The sequence below is a fragment of the Dama dama genome, chromosome 10 (genome assembly GCF_033118175.1).
Source record: "Dama dama isolate Ldn47 chromosome 10, ASM3311817v1, whole genome shotgun sequence".
NCBI lineage: Eukaryota > Metazoa > Chordata > Mammalia > Artiodactyla > Cervidae > Dama > Dama dama.
This window is the reverse complement of record NC_083690.1, coordinates 14,458,665-14,477,070: the sequence shown is the minus strand read 5'-3', so window position 1 is coordinate 14,477,070 and position 18,406 is coordinate 14,458,665. Positions and strand designations below refer to the sequence as shown.

Genomic DNA, 18,406 nt, shown 5'->3' with positions numbered 1-18,406 from the left:
TCTTCTAAGACTGGCTGCCTTCACTCAATGTTATTTTTGTGAGGTTGTACATGTTCTTACAAGCAGCTGCAGCCTGTTCATTCTCGTGGCTCACATCACAATTAGAACACCCGACTGTAAATGGGCACTGGGAGAGCTTCCAGTCTTTCCCTAGAACCAGCAGTGCTACTGTGAACATTCCAGTAGACTGAACCATATGGAACTGCTGATAGTACCTACAGAAAATGGCAATTTCATATCATTCAAATTAATACATCATCTTCCGAAGAACATATGCATATATTCCTGTTGAGTAAATCTAGAAGTGGAATTGCTGACACTTAGGCTTAAGCAAACAGTTTTCTAAAATGGTTTTATACCAGTTTACATGTCCACCAATTGCTCTATATCCTTGATGCAACGATGTTATCTTTCTCCGTGTGTCCATTCTAGCTGCCATTAATACTTTACTGTGGTTTTCATTTGCATAGCTCTAATGACTAATAGAGAGACTTCCCTGGTGGCTCAGACGGTAAAGCGTCTGCCTACAATGCGGGAGACCCAGGTTCAATCCCTGGGTTGGGAAGATCTCCTAAAGAAGGAAATGGCAACCCACTCCAGTATTCTTGACTGGAAAATCCCATGGACAGAGGAGCCTGGTGGGCTACGGTCCATGGGGTCGCAAAGAGTCGGACACAACTGAGCGACTTCACCTTCACCTTCAATGACTAATAAATCCATATCCATATCTATGCATACCATTTGTATTTCTCTTTTGTGAAGTTTGTGTCGAGGCTTTTGTCCATTTATTCATATTGGCTTATAGGAGACCTTTCTATATCCTGGAGAAGAGTCTTGTTAAGTACGTGTATTATGAATTATCTCTTCCCACTCCGGGGGTTGTCTCTTCTCTTTCAATGATGTCTTTAGGTGCGGAAGAGTAATTCATTTAATTACAGCACAGTCTATCAGGTTTTTCATTTATGAATAGTGCTGTGTCCTATTTAAGGTATTTTGTTCACCCCCTAAGGTTATGGGGAATTTTTTCCCCCAAAAGTTTTACTGCTTTACCTTTCAGAGCTGAACTTTCCTGTGTACCATATAAATTCCAGATTAATTTCATTTCACTGAATATTTAACTAACCTGCAACCATAGTTTAAAAAGATCATTTTTTCCTCACTGCATGTATTATACATGGCACTTTTCTAACAAATCAGGTAATAGAATATTGTCTGATTTCTCTATTCTGCTCCATTGGTCAGGTTGTTTATCTGTCTAAACTACTACAATGTCATAGGAGGTCTTAATATCTGATAATGTAAATTCTCTGGTTTTGTTCACCCTTCTCAAAGAAAGAGTATAAAGTGAAATATGACATGAGAAGGGAATACTGAACATGACTGTGAGTTTTTCGTTATTTGTGTGATTGTCCATGAGTGAACTTCCCAGAGCACCCATTACATATGCTGGGTAAGTTAACATGGGAGGCAGTCTGGACAGATTCAAGGAGGTTGACGGTGACTGTAGAATGTTTTAATCTTCAACAAGTTTTTAGGTAAATCTGCTCAAGTAAAATCTTAACATTTAAAATTTTAGCTTAAAATGAAATAATTTTAGCTTTATACACAGTTACATGTATACCTTTGTGGGAGATCAAACCAGTCAATACTAGGGGAAATCAGCCCTGAATATTCATTGGAAGGACTGATGCTGAAGCTGAAATTCCAATACTTTGGCCACCTGATGTGAACAGCTGACTCATTGGAAAAGACCCTGATGCTGGGAAAGATTGAAGGTGGGGTGGGGGAGGGGAAGGTGATGACAGAGGATGAGATGGTTGGATGGCATCACTGACTCAATGGATATGAGTTTGAGCAAGCTCCGGGAGTTGGTGATGGACAGGGAAGCCTGGAGTGCTGCAGTCCATGGGGACGCAGAGAGTTGGACACGACTGAGTGACTAAACTGAACTGGTGGCTCAGTCGGTAAAGAAATCTCCCTGCAATGCAGGAGACCTGGGTCTGATCCCTGGGATGGGAAGATCCCCTGTATAAGGGGATAATTCCATGGACAGAGGAACGTGGTGGGCTACAGATAAAGGGGTCACGAAGAGCTGGACATGACTCATCAAGTATACCTTCTGTAACTACTTTCTTTACATATAAAGTTAAGAACAATATTTATCTTAAAAACACCTTTGTTTTTAACTTTCTTCTAAATAAAACTTGTGCTGTGCTTAGTCACTCAGTCGTGTCCGACTCTTTGCAACCTCATGGGACTGTGGCCCACCAGGCTCCTATATTCATGGGGATTCTCCAGGCCAAGAACATTGGAGTGGGTTGCCATACCCTCTATCTTTTCTATTGTAACAGTGGTCTTTATAACCTGAGGTCCCATCTTTACAACTTTCTTTTTAGCTTCTTACCTTTGCATTATTTAAACCCTCTGACTCTCAGTTTACTGGTCTTATAAAATGGGAACAAGTAAAACCTACCAAATAAGTTAAAATGTCTTTACCTATTCCAGGGAGAAAACCTCTCTTTACTGTCAGAATTCAGCACTTGAACTTGACTATTTTTCAATTTGGGTTCCAGGTCCACTGTGTGAGCAAGGGGGAAGAATGCAGTGATGTGTAGAAGAAACATGTGGAAGAACACACACAGTGCCTTGGTGTAGGTGTATTAAAAAACTATCAACTGATCAGTTATAGCATAGAAGGGAATGAGACCAAAAAAGTGTTCTGTTTTTCTGACACAGGGTACAAGAAGGTCAGATTGTAATCATTTAATTTACATGATTATATTCCTTAAAAACAGCAAAGGTAGGGAATAACACCTTATAAAGGATATACAGAAAAAAAAAAAAGAGTATGCAGCTTAAAAATAAAAATTCCATCAGAAAAAGAATCTGTATTACCATATTTAAATCTCTTAAAACATTATTTCAAATAATTATGTTTTCAAACATTTGGAAGAACAAAACGGAGTTGCATACATGAAACTTACTTGACAAATGGAAAAGACATCTGGAGAGGAAAGCTCAGTTAGTACTCTGAAGTGATTCCGATGATAGAGGGGACTTTGGGTGAAAGGCTTTCCCCAGGGTCATTAACATTTTGTCTCATTCTCTTTAAAATGATCATATAAGAAGTAGAAAAAATAGCATTTGTTGCCAATGGTACTGTGAAATGGCAAACTTCAGCTGGTGACAGACGGATTAGGAACAACAAAGGCACAACTTCTATCAATCTTTGAGTTCTGGGCTCAGGGATTCTCTGAAGTTAATTATTTACAAAGCAATTCTTAAGGCACCACTCTTTATTTTGGATAGCTCCACCTAAATTGTCTCTCAAGATACAGAAAAACGAAGCAAAACTCAAGCAAAAATATAAAAAAAAAACTTATTTCATAAAAAAACAAGTATCGTATATTCTAAAGTACACTATATGAGTATATATTGATGATTCTAATTTTCAAAAATGTAACAATCTTTTTACTTTCCTGGTATTCAGTACTATCTTATTTATTTGATTTCTACCTGTTGGAATCAACAGGTTACCTGGACGAAGTAAGAGTGACAACCAACCGCAACAGCTCTTCAGAGGGGCAGCACCCTGCCTTGTCCGTCTGGGTCTCTGGGGCCAGCTTTGACACTAAGCCTCACTCCCTCCACCCACTACCAACTCCTCCCATCTGTTCTCTGTCTCTTAACCTCTCAGGCTTCCCAGTGACTGTAAGACAGCCACACGGGCCAGAGATGGGCAGCGAGGGTGGCCTTGCGAACAGAGGTGGGAGCCTTCCACAGCTGAGCCCCAGGGAAATGCAGGAAGGATGACTATGGGGAGCCAGACTACAGAGATTTTGATTAAACTGTGTTTCTGTGATTCCTAGACAGTAGTCTGCTTTATTTCTATTTATACCATTTACCACCATGATGAAGTTCTTTACCAATATAAATTCTCCTTTAAAGTTGTTTGTCAACAAAGGATGAGGGTCTATGATGTGTTGTGAAGATTCAACGTGAAGTTTGGCTAGCTCTAAGTAGAATCTCACTCATGTTTACATAACCATGAGCTATCAAATCACTCTGATATTACCCATTAAACAGTATATTGCCAAGCTGAATCAAATCAGAATACTGAGGCAAAGACAGTTTCTCTTAATTTCAAAATTTTAAGGAGAAAATAATATGTAATCAGTTCTTCATTAAAGAAGAATGAATTCTGCCAAAAATGAAAACTTTCTTCCTCGAGGCTCCCAAATTTTTTTAATGATTCTTTACTTTTTTTAATTGAGGTATAGTTCATTTACACTATTATATTAGTTTTCAGGTGTATAACACAGTGATAAAAAATTTTTCCAGATGATACTCAATTTATAGTTTTCATCAAATATTGGCTATATTCCCTGTGCTATACAATATATCCTTGTAGCTTATTTAGTTTACAAAGTAGTATGTATCTCTTTCTCTCCTACCCCTATCTTGCCCTTCTTCACTGTAACTGCTAGCTTATTCTCTGTATCTATGAGCCAGTTTCTTTTCTGTTATATTTACTAGTTTTATTTTTTAGATTCCACATATAAGTGATAACATAGAGTCTTTGTCTTTCTCTGTCTTATTTCGTTAAGCATAATACCCTCCAGATCCATCCATGTTTGTGGAAAGGCAAATTTTCATTCTCTTTTGTGGCTGAGTAGTATTTCACTACATACAGTCACATCTTCTTTATCCATTCATCTGTTGATGGACACTTACGCTGCTTCTATATCTTTGCTGTTGTAAATAATGCTGCTACAAACACTGGTGTTCATGTAAAAAGATGATTCTTAAACCAAATGAATAACTATGTCATTGGCTCCATGTTATCTAAGAAACTTTAACATTACGACAACCTTGCTGACCGTTCATGCCAAGGGCAGAAGCTGGAAAGCTACTTGTCATGAGAACCAACCAAAACTCAGTTTTTAACCAAAAATCTGGTTTCATTCATACAGTGATCAAACACCCAGTAGTAACCTGGTGTGTCCAATAAGGTTGGAATGTTTGGGTGGATCTCAAAATAAAATAACACTGCAGCTACAGTCTAATCAGAAAGTCAGGCTACCTGTATCCAAAGAGGAAACATGCTTCACAGGAAAAGCATGGGCCTTGAGTTAAAAATCCCAATTCCCAACTTCTGTTTTCAGCTATTACGGAATAACAGAATTACTCTTAACCTCTCACTATAAGAAACTAGGTAGCCCGACTGGACAAAATACACGAAACAATTGCTCTCCTACGCAGAGCAGCAGGCAACACAGGACCGTGGCCCCTAGGAGTAGGGAAACAAATGAGATGAGCCTTACAACTGCCATAGCTTTCTGTCTGGAGGCAATCTCTAGACTGAAACTCAAAGAGACTCGCTGAACTGAGACAGAGATGACAGCTTCAGGAGGCTAAGGCAGCCAGAAGCTGCAATGCAGAAAAGGAGGGACCTATGCTGAGGAGTTCCAGCAGTGTGCATAAGCCTTTGCTGAGTGCTAAGCTGTATGTCCATCCCCAAGAAAACGAAACGCAAAAAAGCAAAATGGCTGTCTGAGGAGACCTTACAAAGAGCTGTGAAAAGAAGAGAAGCGAAAAGCAAAGGAGAAAAGGAAAGATATACCCATGTGAATGCAGAGTTCCAAAGAATAGCAAGGAGAGAGAAGAAAGCCTTCCTCAGAGATCAATGCAGAGAAATAGAGGAAAACAATAGAATGGGAAAGACTAGAGATCTCTTCAAGAAAATTAGAGATACCAAGGGAACATTTCATGCAAAGATGGGTTCAATAAAGGACAGAAATGGTATGGACCTAACAGAAGCAGAAGATATTAAGAAGAGGTGGCAAGAATACACAGAAGAACTATACAAAAAAGATCTTCACGACCCAGATAATCACGATGGTGTGATCACTCACCTGGAGCCAGACATCCTGGAATGTGAAGTCAAGTGGGCCTTAGGAAGCATCACCACGAACAAAGCTAGTGGAGGTGATGGAATTCCAGTTGAGCTATTCCAAATCCTAAAAGATAATGCTCTGAAAGTGCTGCACTCAATATGCCAGCAAATTTGGAAAACTCAGCAGTGGCCACAGGACTGGAAAAGGTCAGTTTTCATTCCAATCCCAAAGAAAGGCAATGCCAAAGAATGCTCAAATTACCACACAATTGCACTTATCTCACTCGCTAGCAAAGTAATGCTCAAAATTCTCGAAGCCAGGCTTCAGCAGTATGTGAACTGTGAGCTTCCAGGTGTTCAAGCTGGTTTTAGAAAAGGCAGAGGAACCAGAGATCAAATTGCCAACATTCGTTGGATCATCGAAAAAGAAAGTTCCAGAAAAACATCTATTTCTGCTTTATTGACTATGCCAAAGCCTTTGACTGAGTGGATCACAATAAACTGTGGAAAATTCTGAAAGAGATGGGAATACCAGACCACCTGACCTGCCTCTTGAGAAACCTGTATGCAGGTCAGGAAGCAACAGTTAGAACTGGACATGGAACAACAGACTGGTTCCAAATAGGAAAAGGAGTACGTCAAGGCTGTATACTGTCACCCTGCTTATTTAACTTATATGCAGAGTATATCATGAGAAACGCTGGGCTGGAGGAAGCACAAACTGGAATCAAGATTGCTGGGAGAAATATAAATAACCTCAGATATGCAGATGACACCACCCTTATGGCAGCAAGTGAAGAAGAACTAAAGAGCCTTTGATGAAAGTGAAAGAGAAGAGTGAAAAAGTTGGCTTAAAGCTCAACATCCAGAAAACTAAGATCATGGCATCTGATCCCATCACTTCATGGGAAATAGATGGGGAAACAGTGGAAACAGTGTCAGACTTTATTTTTCTGAGCTCCAAAATCACTGCAGATGGTGACTGCAGCCATGAAATTAAAAGACGCTTACTCCTTGGAAGGAAAGTTATGACCAACCTGGATAGCATGTTAAAAAGCAGAGACATTACTTTGCCAACAAAGGTCTGTCTAGTCAAAGCTATGGTTTTTCCAGTTGTCATGTATGGATGTGAGAGTTGGACTGTGAAGAAAGCTGAGCACCGAAGAATTGATGCTTTTGAACTGTGGTGTTGGAGAAGACTCTTGAGAGTCCCTTGGACTGCAAGGAGATCCAACCAGTCCAATCTAAAGGAGATCAGTCCTGGGTGTTCATTGGAAGGACTGAAGCTGAAGCTCCAATACTTTGGCCACCTGATGCGAAGAGCTGACTCACTGGAAAAGATCCTGATGCTGGGAAAGATTGAGGGCAGGAGGAGAAGGGGACGACAGAGGATGAGATGGTTGGATGGCATCACCGACTCAATGGACATGAGTTTGGGTAAACTCTGGGAGTTGGTAACCCACAGGGAGGCCTGGCATGCTGCAGTCCACGGGGTGGCAATGAGTCGGACACGACTGAGTGACTGAACTGATCTCTAATAAAAAATTATAAGGCTACTTGCAAAGAGGCAAGAAAACACTTCTTAAACATGAGAAAAATTTATCAATAAAAACCCAGAAATGACAGAAAAAAGGAATTATTAACCCTGACAACTATGTACAAGTATTTAAAGCAAAAAGGGAATATAATGAAAACAGAAATGGACAATGCAAAAAGGAACCTCTAGAGATAAAAATATAATAGCTAAGATAAACATTTTACTGGATAGCATTAACAACATGTTAGACCTGCATTAGAAAAAATCAGTAAATATGAAGGGAATAAAGAAGCACAGCTAATAAGATGATGTAAAAATAATAATGAAATGAAATCCCCCCCAAAAAGAATATCTTAAAAAAAAAAAAAAAAAAACAGGCAAGAAGAGAGGAATAAAGAAACAGAACAGAATGGACAAACATTACATACAACAAAATGATAGATTTAAACTCAATTGTGGTAGGCAGCCTCTAAGACAATCCTCAATGATCCCAGCCTTCTGATATTTACGGTCTTAAATAATCCTTTCCTTGAGCAATCTGCTTCTAACCAATATAACAGAATATTGGAGTAGATAGCCTTTCCCTTCTCTAGGGGATCTTCCCAACCCAGGGATCGAACCTAGGTCTCCCATACTGCAGGCAGACTCTACCAGGTGAGCCACAGGGGAAGCCCAAGAATACTGGAGTGGGTAGCCTAGCCTTTCTCCAGCAGATCTTCCAAATCTGGGAATCGAACTGGGGTCTCCTGCATTGCAGGCAGATTCTTTACCAACTGAGCTGTCAGGGAAACCCATCAATACACCAGGACAATGTTAAGGAAATGTTGCAAAAAATTATCACTTTTGTCTTGCTAGCATTATTCTCTTACTGACTTTGATAAAATAAGCTGCCATGTTGGAGAGGGGGGCCTCCAGCCAACAGCCAGCAGGGAACTGAGGCGCTTAGTCCCACAGCCCTCAACGTACTAAATCTTGCCAAGAACAACTTAACCAAGGTTAGAAGTGGATCATTCCCCAGTTGAACCTTCAGATGAAACCAGGGCCTTGCCCGATACCTGACTACAGGCTTGTGAAGCAGAGGTACCAAGTTAAGTTGTGTCTGAATTCCTAATCCACAGAAAGTGTTCAGATCATAAATGTGTCCTGTGTGAAGCTGCTAAAGTATGAAGCAGTTTGTTACACAGCAATAGGTAACTAATACATCAGACATATCAATAATTACCTTAAATATAAATAATCTAAACATCACAAATGAAAGACAGAGATTGTCAGACTACATTTAAAAAAAAAGAAAGTCCAAAGAAAAAAAAAAAACCAATAAAAAAAAGAAAGTCCAGCTCTATGCTGTCTATAAGAAATGTACTTTAAACACAAAGGTACAGGTGGGTTAAAGGTAAAAGCTGGGGAAGGATATATCATGAAATGATAAACATAAGAACTACTTTAAATAGTTTCAGAGTAATGGGTGAAGAAAACAAAAACCAATATTGATTCTTCCAATCCATGAGCATGGTATGTTTCTCCATCTGTTTGTGTCCTCTTTGATTTCCTTCATCAGTGTTTTATAGTTTTCTATGTATAAGTCTTTTGTTTCTTTAGGTAGATATACTCCTAAGTATTTTATTCTTTTTGTTGCAATGGTGAATGGTATTGTTTCCTTAATTTCTCTGTTTTTTCATTGTTAGTATACAGGAATGCAAGGGATTTCTGTGTGTTCATTTTATATCCTGCAACTTTACTATATTCTTTGATTAGCTCTAGTAATTTTCTGGAAGAGTCTTTAGGGTTTTCTATGTAGAGGATCATGTCATCTGCAAACAGCGAGAGTTTCACTTCTTCTTTTCCTATCTGGATTCCTTTTACTTCTTTTTCTGCTCTGATTGCTGTGGCCAAAACTTCCAACACTATGTTGAATAGTAGTGGTGAGAGTGGGCATCCTTGTCTTGTTCCTGATTTCAGGGGAAATGCTTTCAATTTTTCACCATTGAGGGTGATACTTGCTGTGGGTTTGTCATATATAGCTTTTATTATGTTGAGGTATGTTCCTTCTACTCCTGCTTTCTGGAGAGTTTTAATCATAAATGAGTGTTGAATTTTGTCAAAGGCTTTCTCTGCATCTATTGAGATAATCATATGGTTTTTATCTTTCAATTTGTTAATGTGGTGTATTACATTGATTGATTTGCGGATATTAAAGAATCCTTGCATTCCTGGGATAAAGCCCACTTGGTCGTGGTGTATGATTTTTTTAATATGTTGTTGGATTCTGTTTGCTAGAATTTTGTGAAGGATTTTTGCATCTATGTTCATCAGTGATATTGGCCTGTAGTTTTCTTTTTTTGTGGCATCTTTGTCTGGTTTTGGAATTAGGGTGATGGTGGCCTCATAGAATGAGTTTGGAAGCTTACCTTCCTCTGCAATTTTCTGGAAGAGTTGGAGTAAGATAGGTGTTAGCTCTTCTCTAAATTTTTGGTAGAATTCAGCTGTGAAGCCATCTGGTCCTGGGCTTTTGTTTGCTGGAAGATTTTTGATTACAGTTTCGATTTCCTTGCTTGTGATGGGTCTGTTAAGATCTTCTATTTCTTCCTGGTTCAGTTTTGGAAGATTATACTTTTCTAAGAATTTGTCCATTTCATCCAAGTTGTCCATTTTATTGGCATAGAGCTGCTGGTAGTAGTCTCTTATGATCCTTTGTATTTCAGTGTTGTCTGTGGTGATCTCTCCATTTTCATTTCTAATTTTGTTAATTTGGTTCTTCTCTCTTTGCTTCTTAATGAGTCTTGCTAATGGTTTGTCAATTTTGTTTATTTTTTCAAAATACCAGCTTTTAGCTTTGTTGATTTTTGCTATGGTCTCTTTAGTTTCTTTTGCATTTATTTCTGCCCTAATTTTTAAGGTTTCTTTCCTTCTGCTAACCCTGGGGTTCTTCATTTCTTCCTTCTCTAATTGCTTTAGGTGTAGAGTTAGGTTATTTATTTGGCTTTTTTCTTGTTTCTTGATGTAAGCCTGTAATGCTATGAACCTTCCCCTTAGCACTGCTTTTACAGTATCCCATAGGTTTTGGGTTGTTGTGTTTTCATTTTCATTCATTTCTATGCATATTTTGATTTCTTTTTTGTCAAAATGGCTATTCTACCCAAAGCAATCTATAGATTCAATGCAATCCCTATCAAGCTACCAATGGTATTTTTCACAGAACTAGAACAAATAATTTCACAATTTGTATGGAAATACAAAAAACCTCGAATAGCCAAAGTAATCTTGAGAAAGAAGAATGGAACTGGAGGAATCAACCTGCCTGACTTCAGACTATACTACAAAGCCACAGTCATCAAGACAGTATGGTACTGGCACAAAGACAGAAATATAGATCAATGGAACAGAATAGAAAGCCCAGAGATAAATCCACGAACCTATGGACACCTTATCTTTGACAAAGGAGGCAAGGATATACAATGGAAAAAAGACAACCTCTTTAACAAGTGGTGCTGGGAAAACTGGTCAACCACTTGTAAAAGAATGAAACTAGAACACTTTCTAACACCATACACAAAAATAAACTCAAATTGGATTAAAGATCTAAATGTAAGACCAGAAACTATAAAACTCCTAGAGGAGAACATAGGCAAAACACTCTCTGACATAAACCACAGCAAGATCCTCTATGACACACCTCCCAGAATACTGGAAATAAAAGCAAAACTAAACAAATGAGACATAATGAAACTTAAAAGCTTTTGCACTACAAAGGAAACTATAAGTAAGGTGAAAAGACAGCCCTCAGATTGGGAGGAAATAATAGCAAATGAAGAAACAGACAAAGGATTAATCTCAAAAATATACAAGCAACTCCTGCAGCTCAATTCCAGAAAAATAAATGACCCAATCAAAAAATGGGCCAAAGAACTAAACAGACATTTCTCCAAAGAAGACATACAGATGGCTAACAAACACATGAAAAGATGCTCAACATCACTCATTATTAGAGAAATGCAAACCGAAACCACAATGAGGTACCATTACATGCCAGTCAGGATGGCTGCTATCCAAAAGTCTACAAGCAATAAATGCTGGAGAGGGTGTGGAGAAAAGGGAACCCTCTTACACTGTTGGTGGGAATGCAAACTAGTACAGCCGCTATGGAAAACAGTGTGGAGATTTCTTAAAAAACTGGAAATAGAAGTGCCATATGACCCAGCAATCCCACTTCTGGGCATACACACTGAGGAAACCAGATCTGAAAGAGACACGTGCACCCCAATGTTCATCGCAGCACTGTTTATAATAGCCAGGACATGGAAGCAACCTAGATGCCCATTAGCAGATGAATGGATAAGGAAGCTGTGGTACATATACACCATGGATTATTACTCAGCCGTTAAAAAGAATTCATTTGAACCAGTCCTAATGAGATGGATAAAACTGGAGCCCATTATACAGAGTGAAGTAAGCCAGAAAGATAAAGAACATTACAGCATACTAACACATATATATGGAATTTAGAAAGATGGTAACGACAACCCTTTATGCAAAACAGAAAAAGAGACACAGAAGTACAGAACAGACTTTTGAACTCTGTGGGAGAAGGTGAGGGTGGGATGTTGCGAAAGAACAGCATGTATATTATCTATAGTGAAACAGATCACCAGCCCAGGTGGGATGCATGAGACAACTGCTCCGGCCTGGTGCACTGGGAAGATCCGGAGGAATCAGGTGGAGAGGGAGGTGGGAGGGGGGATCAGGATGGGGAATACGTGTAAATCCATGGCTGATTCATGTCAATGTATGACAAAACCCACTGAAAAAATAAATAAAGAAAGAAAGAAAGAAAGAAAAAAAGAAAACAAAAACCAAAGTTACTCTCTAAAGCCACTAGCCTCTGAAATTCAGAGTTTAGGACTAAGTTCTTGGATTTCTCTAAATTTCAAATTTTTCAGTGCTAATTTGATTTGAGTACATTTAAATTCATTTATTTGGAAAACCCTCCAAATTAAAATATTTGGGTGTCCAAATAAAACCTTCAAATTTTTGAAAGTGTAAGTATTTGTTTCTGTTGAGGGTGGAGAAGACATTCAGCAGGCAAGCAGGCAGCTTCTCTACTTCTGTGCAGACAAATTTACAACCAGAGACGTCACTACTTTATCAGCAAGTTATTTAATCAAATTCCCGTTCTTTGAGAAAGAGACTAGTTCACAGAAATAAAAAGTGAGAGTGAAAAAATCTACCTTTTAAAAGCATGTTAGAAAAGCAATACTTTCTCCTAAGAGCACATCTAGTTAAAACATCATTTTTTAATTCTAAGTTTGAGAAAAAAGGTAACATGACCATAAATATCTTTTTCATTATATATATTATATAACTCAATCAAGAGGCAAAAAATTCTTAAGTACATTCAATAATTATTGATGATCAATTACTAAGCATCTTTCTATTTCATTCCATTTTACTAAGGAGATCTCTTAAACATCCTGGGTTTCTTTTTTACTACTAATTTTAAGAGGCTTGGTTAAGGTCATATATCAATTTACTTCCTGTGTTTCATTTTTTTTCCATTTTAAAGTTGTTTAAAACATTTTATAATCCTACAACAGAATCAGATATCATATCATAAGCAATTTTTGATTGTGCATAAAGGACTAAATCACTGAAAAGAAACCTGCACAGGAGGAAACCAACCACACAAAGTCCCCCAATAAGCCCAATCCTTCACACGTGAAATGCTGTTCACCCCTGGAATTTCATACATGCCACTTACACTTCAGACCAGGACAACCATGAGGCTATAGCATCTAAGGTCAACTATAAACCAAATAAACCTAATTACCCATTTCCTTAAGTTGTCCAGCCTTCAAATCTCTTGCATTCTTCCCTTCTCATCTATTTTTGCCAGTAGTTTTTAAAAGAAATGCCTCATAATACACAATACATTAACAGAATTCAGATTAATGAAAAAACAATTTACAAATCTGTCCCCCCACCCTATGACCTTGAAGCGTCATCTAAAGAACTGCCATCACACCAAGAATATTCTGTATCACTAGATCTATTACTATTTTCATATATTTCAAAAGTCATTGTGAGACAAGTCACTATATACATATTTTTAATACACACATTTGTTTTTTAAAAGATCATTTCTGAAATTAATTTATTTTGTTGTTAAATAACTGGGCTCATAAATGAAAGAATTTTAATTTAGAGATGTGATTATGACATAGATTTCCTGGAATCAAAACAAAAAAGAAAAAAATTTAAGAGACAACTCAGAGCAAGAACTCTCTCTAAACATAACAAATAGCTGTTTTATTACTTCAAAATACCAAAAGTCTTCTGTACAGTACTTATCATATACATCAGATGGCTTAAAAGAGTCTCAGCAATCATATCTACTATCTTAATCTCTTCAGAACAACTACGTAAGAAGAAGAAAAATCTATAAATCAGTCCTTGATGACAGAGGGTTTGTTTAGGAGTTTACCAAATGGAATGACCCTACTGGAATTCCTTCAAGCGGCCTGTGAAAATGTCAGAACGGAGTCTGTTTTGGAGGTCATAGTCCCTAGAGAGCTCTGAGTTTTGGCCTGTTTGTCTTTTCACATGCTTTAATATTTGAAAGTCATTCCTTGCAGACACTGACTGATGCCCAGGGAATGCTAGGATTGTGGGAACTGGCAGTACCAACAAGGGAGACGAACTTCATGGGAAACGCGTGCCTACTGCATTCGCCTGCTTAGCTCTCACAAGATAAGTGCTCTTCAAATGCTACGTAGGTACATAGCAAAACATTCAAAAACTGCATGTCATTTTGACATGTTAAAAAAGAAATATGTATGCAAATGGGGGCCAAAATTACTGGGACTATTGCAAGAAACAGTAAGGTATCAAACACCATGCTGGAACCCTAAAAAACTATTTCCCGAGTATGAATTTAAACACTATATCCTCAAAATATACACAATAATAATGAATAGTTATAAAGTGCTAATTATATGACCATGTTGTTCTAAATACTTGACTTATATGAACTCATTCAACCCTCACAGCAACCCCCATAAGGCAGGTACTATATGGTCCCCATTTTGCAGAGGAGGAAACTGAAGCAAAAAGGAGACAATTAATTCATCTCAGTTCACACAGCTAGTAACGGTGAACCAGATGGGACGGCTCCAGAGCTGGTGCCCTTACTCACTGTGTATGCTTCACCACTGCTTATTTCATGGTATTTTACTTTAACATCAAGCATGCAATGCTGGGTGCCTATGGCGTGTACTCAGTACTTACACTGTGTCATGTACATGGAGTTACCATCAGCACTTTACTTCATTCAAGCCTCCAGTAACTTGGGCTGTACACCTAGCCTGACTCCTATTTACACATGACAGACACACGTTTGCATGCCCTCAGACCACACATCTAGTGCCACAGAGCAGGCTTATCTCTGCACTCACTCTTTAAAATTAGGTTCTTCTTCCTCCCAGTTATCTGGGAGAATCATCTCTAAATTAATTTCTTTAGTTGAGGGAACTACTTTGAAAGATCTATGAGTCTAACAATTTTATGAGAATATCCTATTGAACTGCCAACACTGTACTAGAAGCCTAAGATCTAAGAATTATTTAGGGTAAGAGACACAATGATCATTCAATAAATATTTTCTAATAATAAAAAGTAAACCCATTTCTACTCTTGAAATACTAACTTTTTTTAATATTTTGGGAAAGCTGAGCATTCTGATATGGCAAGCTTTTCTCTTATATAGTGTATGATGGCTGCTCTAATCGATATATTTCTAAACTGCTGTTGCCAGAACAAGGATTGTGAAACAACGTCTCCTATTTTGTAGCTATAAATCTCAATTCTGCAGAGAGTACTGACAAATTCTAACATTTGTCTGTTTTTAAACTTAACTTATAAGAACCAAAGGCAAAATGGCTGTGATCAGACTTTACTATAAACACAGAGGTCACAGATCAAAAATTTAAGTTAGTGAAACAGATACCCAACGATTAGCATTTTCTTAATAAAAACAACAACATAAGCAACCAGAAAAGGACATGAATGATTGGGGCTTAATATAAAGTTAAAATATTGTCTTTTAACTGAGTCTGATCCTGTAATAAAAATGTTAACACATACCTGCCAACCCTTGAAAACCATGAATAGAAAGACACTGCATATTCCACATTAGATGTAATCTTTTTAGGATAACACAAATTGAGCCAACTTCTCTTTCCTTTTAAACATGGGGGGAGGGGAGCCTGACTAACTGAATGAGCTGGCATGTATGTTTAATAATACATCTGTGAGGAACATATTAAAACAGCAACATTGCTAATTTGTATCTATGGAAAATTCCATTGGTTAACTGAGATGGAAGTTATCTTCCATTCTTTCTGTTTCTGCTGCCCAATGAACAGCACAAGGCGAAAGTGATAATGAGATATAAGAACACACGATGTAATGAGGAAGGGCAGCCAGAGAAAGACACATGGGCTGAAAGCTACCATATGAATATTACAATTACAATGGGCATAACCGCAACACAGAGAGCTCGAGACTTACCCACGCTCACAGACTGAGTCAGCAGAGGAGACTGGAGTCCTGACTCCCAAAAGACTATACTTCCTGTTAATAATAGTGAGGGCAGCAGGTGAGGGTAATATGGATTAATTTAAAGGGTTAGATAAACACTGGGTAGGATATTTGCTAATTAGTCTGGGTGATTATTAACTATAAACCAAAGAGAAAATTACAGTTCATTTGTTACTCCAACATATTTGTCGTTTTGCTTTCTTTCACAATAATACTTCATCACTGATGCCTTAAAGTAAAATATAATAACAAAGAAAAAAACCATAGGTCACTTTTTTCTAGTATACTCTGTATATTTATCGGGTTATAGCAAAGAGCAGGCATCCCTTATCTACCCTTTCTCTACCTTTGTAGCTAGAGGAGGTCCCTATGGTCGGGTTAGGGTCAGACCTAAGTGAGAAGAACCCTGACTTAATTTCAACAAAGTCTCTCGGCCCAACAAAAGGTTTGATTATAAACTAACTATTCTATTCCAAGTAGCCTTGAAAGGCCTAAGTAGATAGGGAATTATAACTGAGTAATATTTATTAACTAATCACTCATATTACATATATTCTTTTTAAAAATTGCATTCTGAGGGAAGAAGAAAGACTGTTTCTTAATAAATTGATTTCAGTTTATTCACTGCTCCAGTGACTAATATACATCATATGGTGAACTCTAGTTTTATAAAAATTATCAAATCTATATAAGAAAAAGTTTACTTATATGACTCTAGAAAAGTCTTGTAAAAATTTTACATAAATGTGGTTTAAGATAATGAGGTCTCATACTGGATTAAACTGCTAATTACTATTATGTTCTAAAGCTTACTTATAATAAATGTTAATTGTTGACATTTCAAAGGAATTTCTGCAAGAGGACACAATTTTTAAGACTGGAAGAATAACTCAAAATGAGGCTTCAAGGGCGCTGTAACTGGGCCTGTGGTCTTGTTGATGCATTTCTGAAACTGTAGCCTCACCCATCCCCTCGGTGATAGTGATAACCAGAGCACTCCTAAGTTAGTGTTCTGACACTGCCGGCTACAAAGGGAGGCTGTGAGCTCATGTCCAGCCTCCGCCCTCCCTCCATGTATGCTTTGTCTGGGTGTGTCCAGCAATGCACTGAAGCAAACGGAACTCTCAGTAAGAGCAAAACTATCCAAATAAGAAATCTATAGTAGAAAAAGGAAGGTGGACAGGGTTACAGGTGCTTATTTATACTGTGAAACAAAACACGGTATTTAATAGGACACTTTATAAAGACCATTGTGAAAGAGAGGACCTCACCCTTAAGCTACTTATACGGCTTCCTTTTCATTTTGAAGGCTCCAAGAAATTGTCACAAACAAAAAGAATGAGAGCTGCCACAATTAATCAAGAATTTCATTTGCAGCTGCCCATTCGTAGCTAACTTTAAAACTTTTAATTGTGTTTAGTGTAAGTCCTAAAGACTAATTTTAAAAATATAATAAAAATTAAGGAAAATTACAGTTGCAGAGTATATATTTCTCTTAGTCCAGTAACTTCTGAGAGTTGGAAAAGAAACTCAGTAACTCTTGAGAGTTGGAAAGGAAATTTACTATCTAAATGTATCAGAATGTTTATCAATATCCTTGAGAATTATTTCAAATATTAAAGAATCTAAATATGTTCATTATAAAGTCAATGACAAAACTATTTTACATAAAATTATTCATTTCTATTACCTCTAGTTATAGAAAGGGAAAGCAAGAATCCCACAGTTCCACATCTTGGCTATTTAGCATCTAATTATTTCCTTCCCAGTTGTGACACTGAGAATTTTACGTCTTGCTGTTTGCTCCAGAGAAAAATAGAACTATCTTCTCTTTCACCAACATTTACTAGTCCATATCAGCTGGTGTACATTCTAAAAAACAGGGTTTTACACAAGACAAATCCTGAGCACCTTTGTGCTCTTCCAAACACCTAGACTGACAGTAAGTTTAAAGGATAATGAGGTGTGGGGAATTGTTTTCAAAGTAAAAGCCAAAGAAAAGATCAGCTGTGAACATATACAACTTATTTTCTATGGTACAAGGGTAGCAATTTCCTTTTGCTGGGCTTCATGCAAAGTTGAGACTGTTTGCCTCTGTATTAACACCTGTATTGAATCCAATGTAAAGAGCCACCTTGAATTCCTTGCATGTAACAAACTTTGTAATAAATTATTTTCTCTCTAAAAAGAGGTCATCTGCAACAGAACAAGCAAAGTCTAAAACTGTTCAGTGTGACCCATTTAACAGATGGAAAATCTTTAAAAAAAGTTTTCAAGATGGGCCCACAAGCTCAAAGGCCAAATAAGTGCAGTAACCAGTGATACCAAAGTTTAAAGTAAGAATAACAAATAAGTCACTCTTCTCTATGAAGGCCTAAAAC

The 18,406-nt window shown here is 37.6% G+C and overlaps 1 protein-coding gene and 1 non-coding gene across 8 annotated transcripts in view; one reads left to right on the top strand and one right to left on the bottom strand.

Moving 5' to 3' along the window:
- Window positions 1-18,406, bottom strand: part of MRTFB (myocardin related transcription factor B) — a 219,214-nt gene that overhangs the window by 112,812 nt on the left and 87,996 nt on the right. The window lies entirely within an intron of this gene.
- TRNAC-ACA (transfer RNA cysteine (anticodon ACA)) lies at window positions 494-565 on the top strand. The gene has a single exon. It is a non-coding gene; the product is annotated as a tRNA-Cys (tRNA).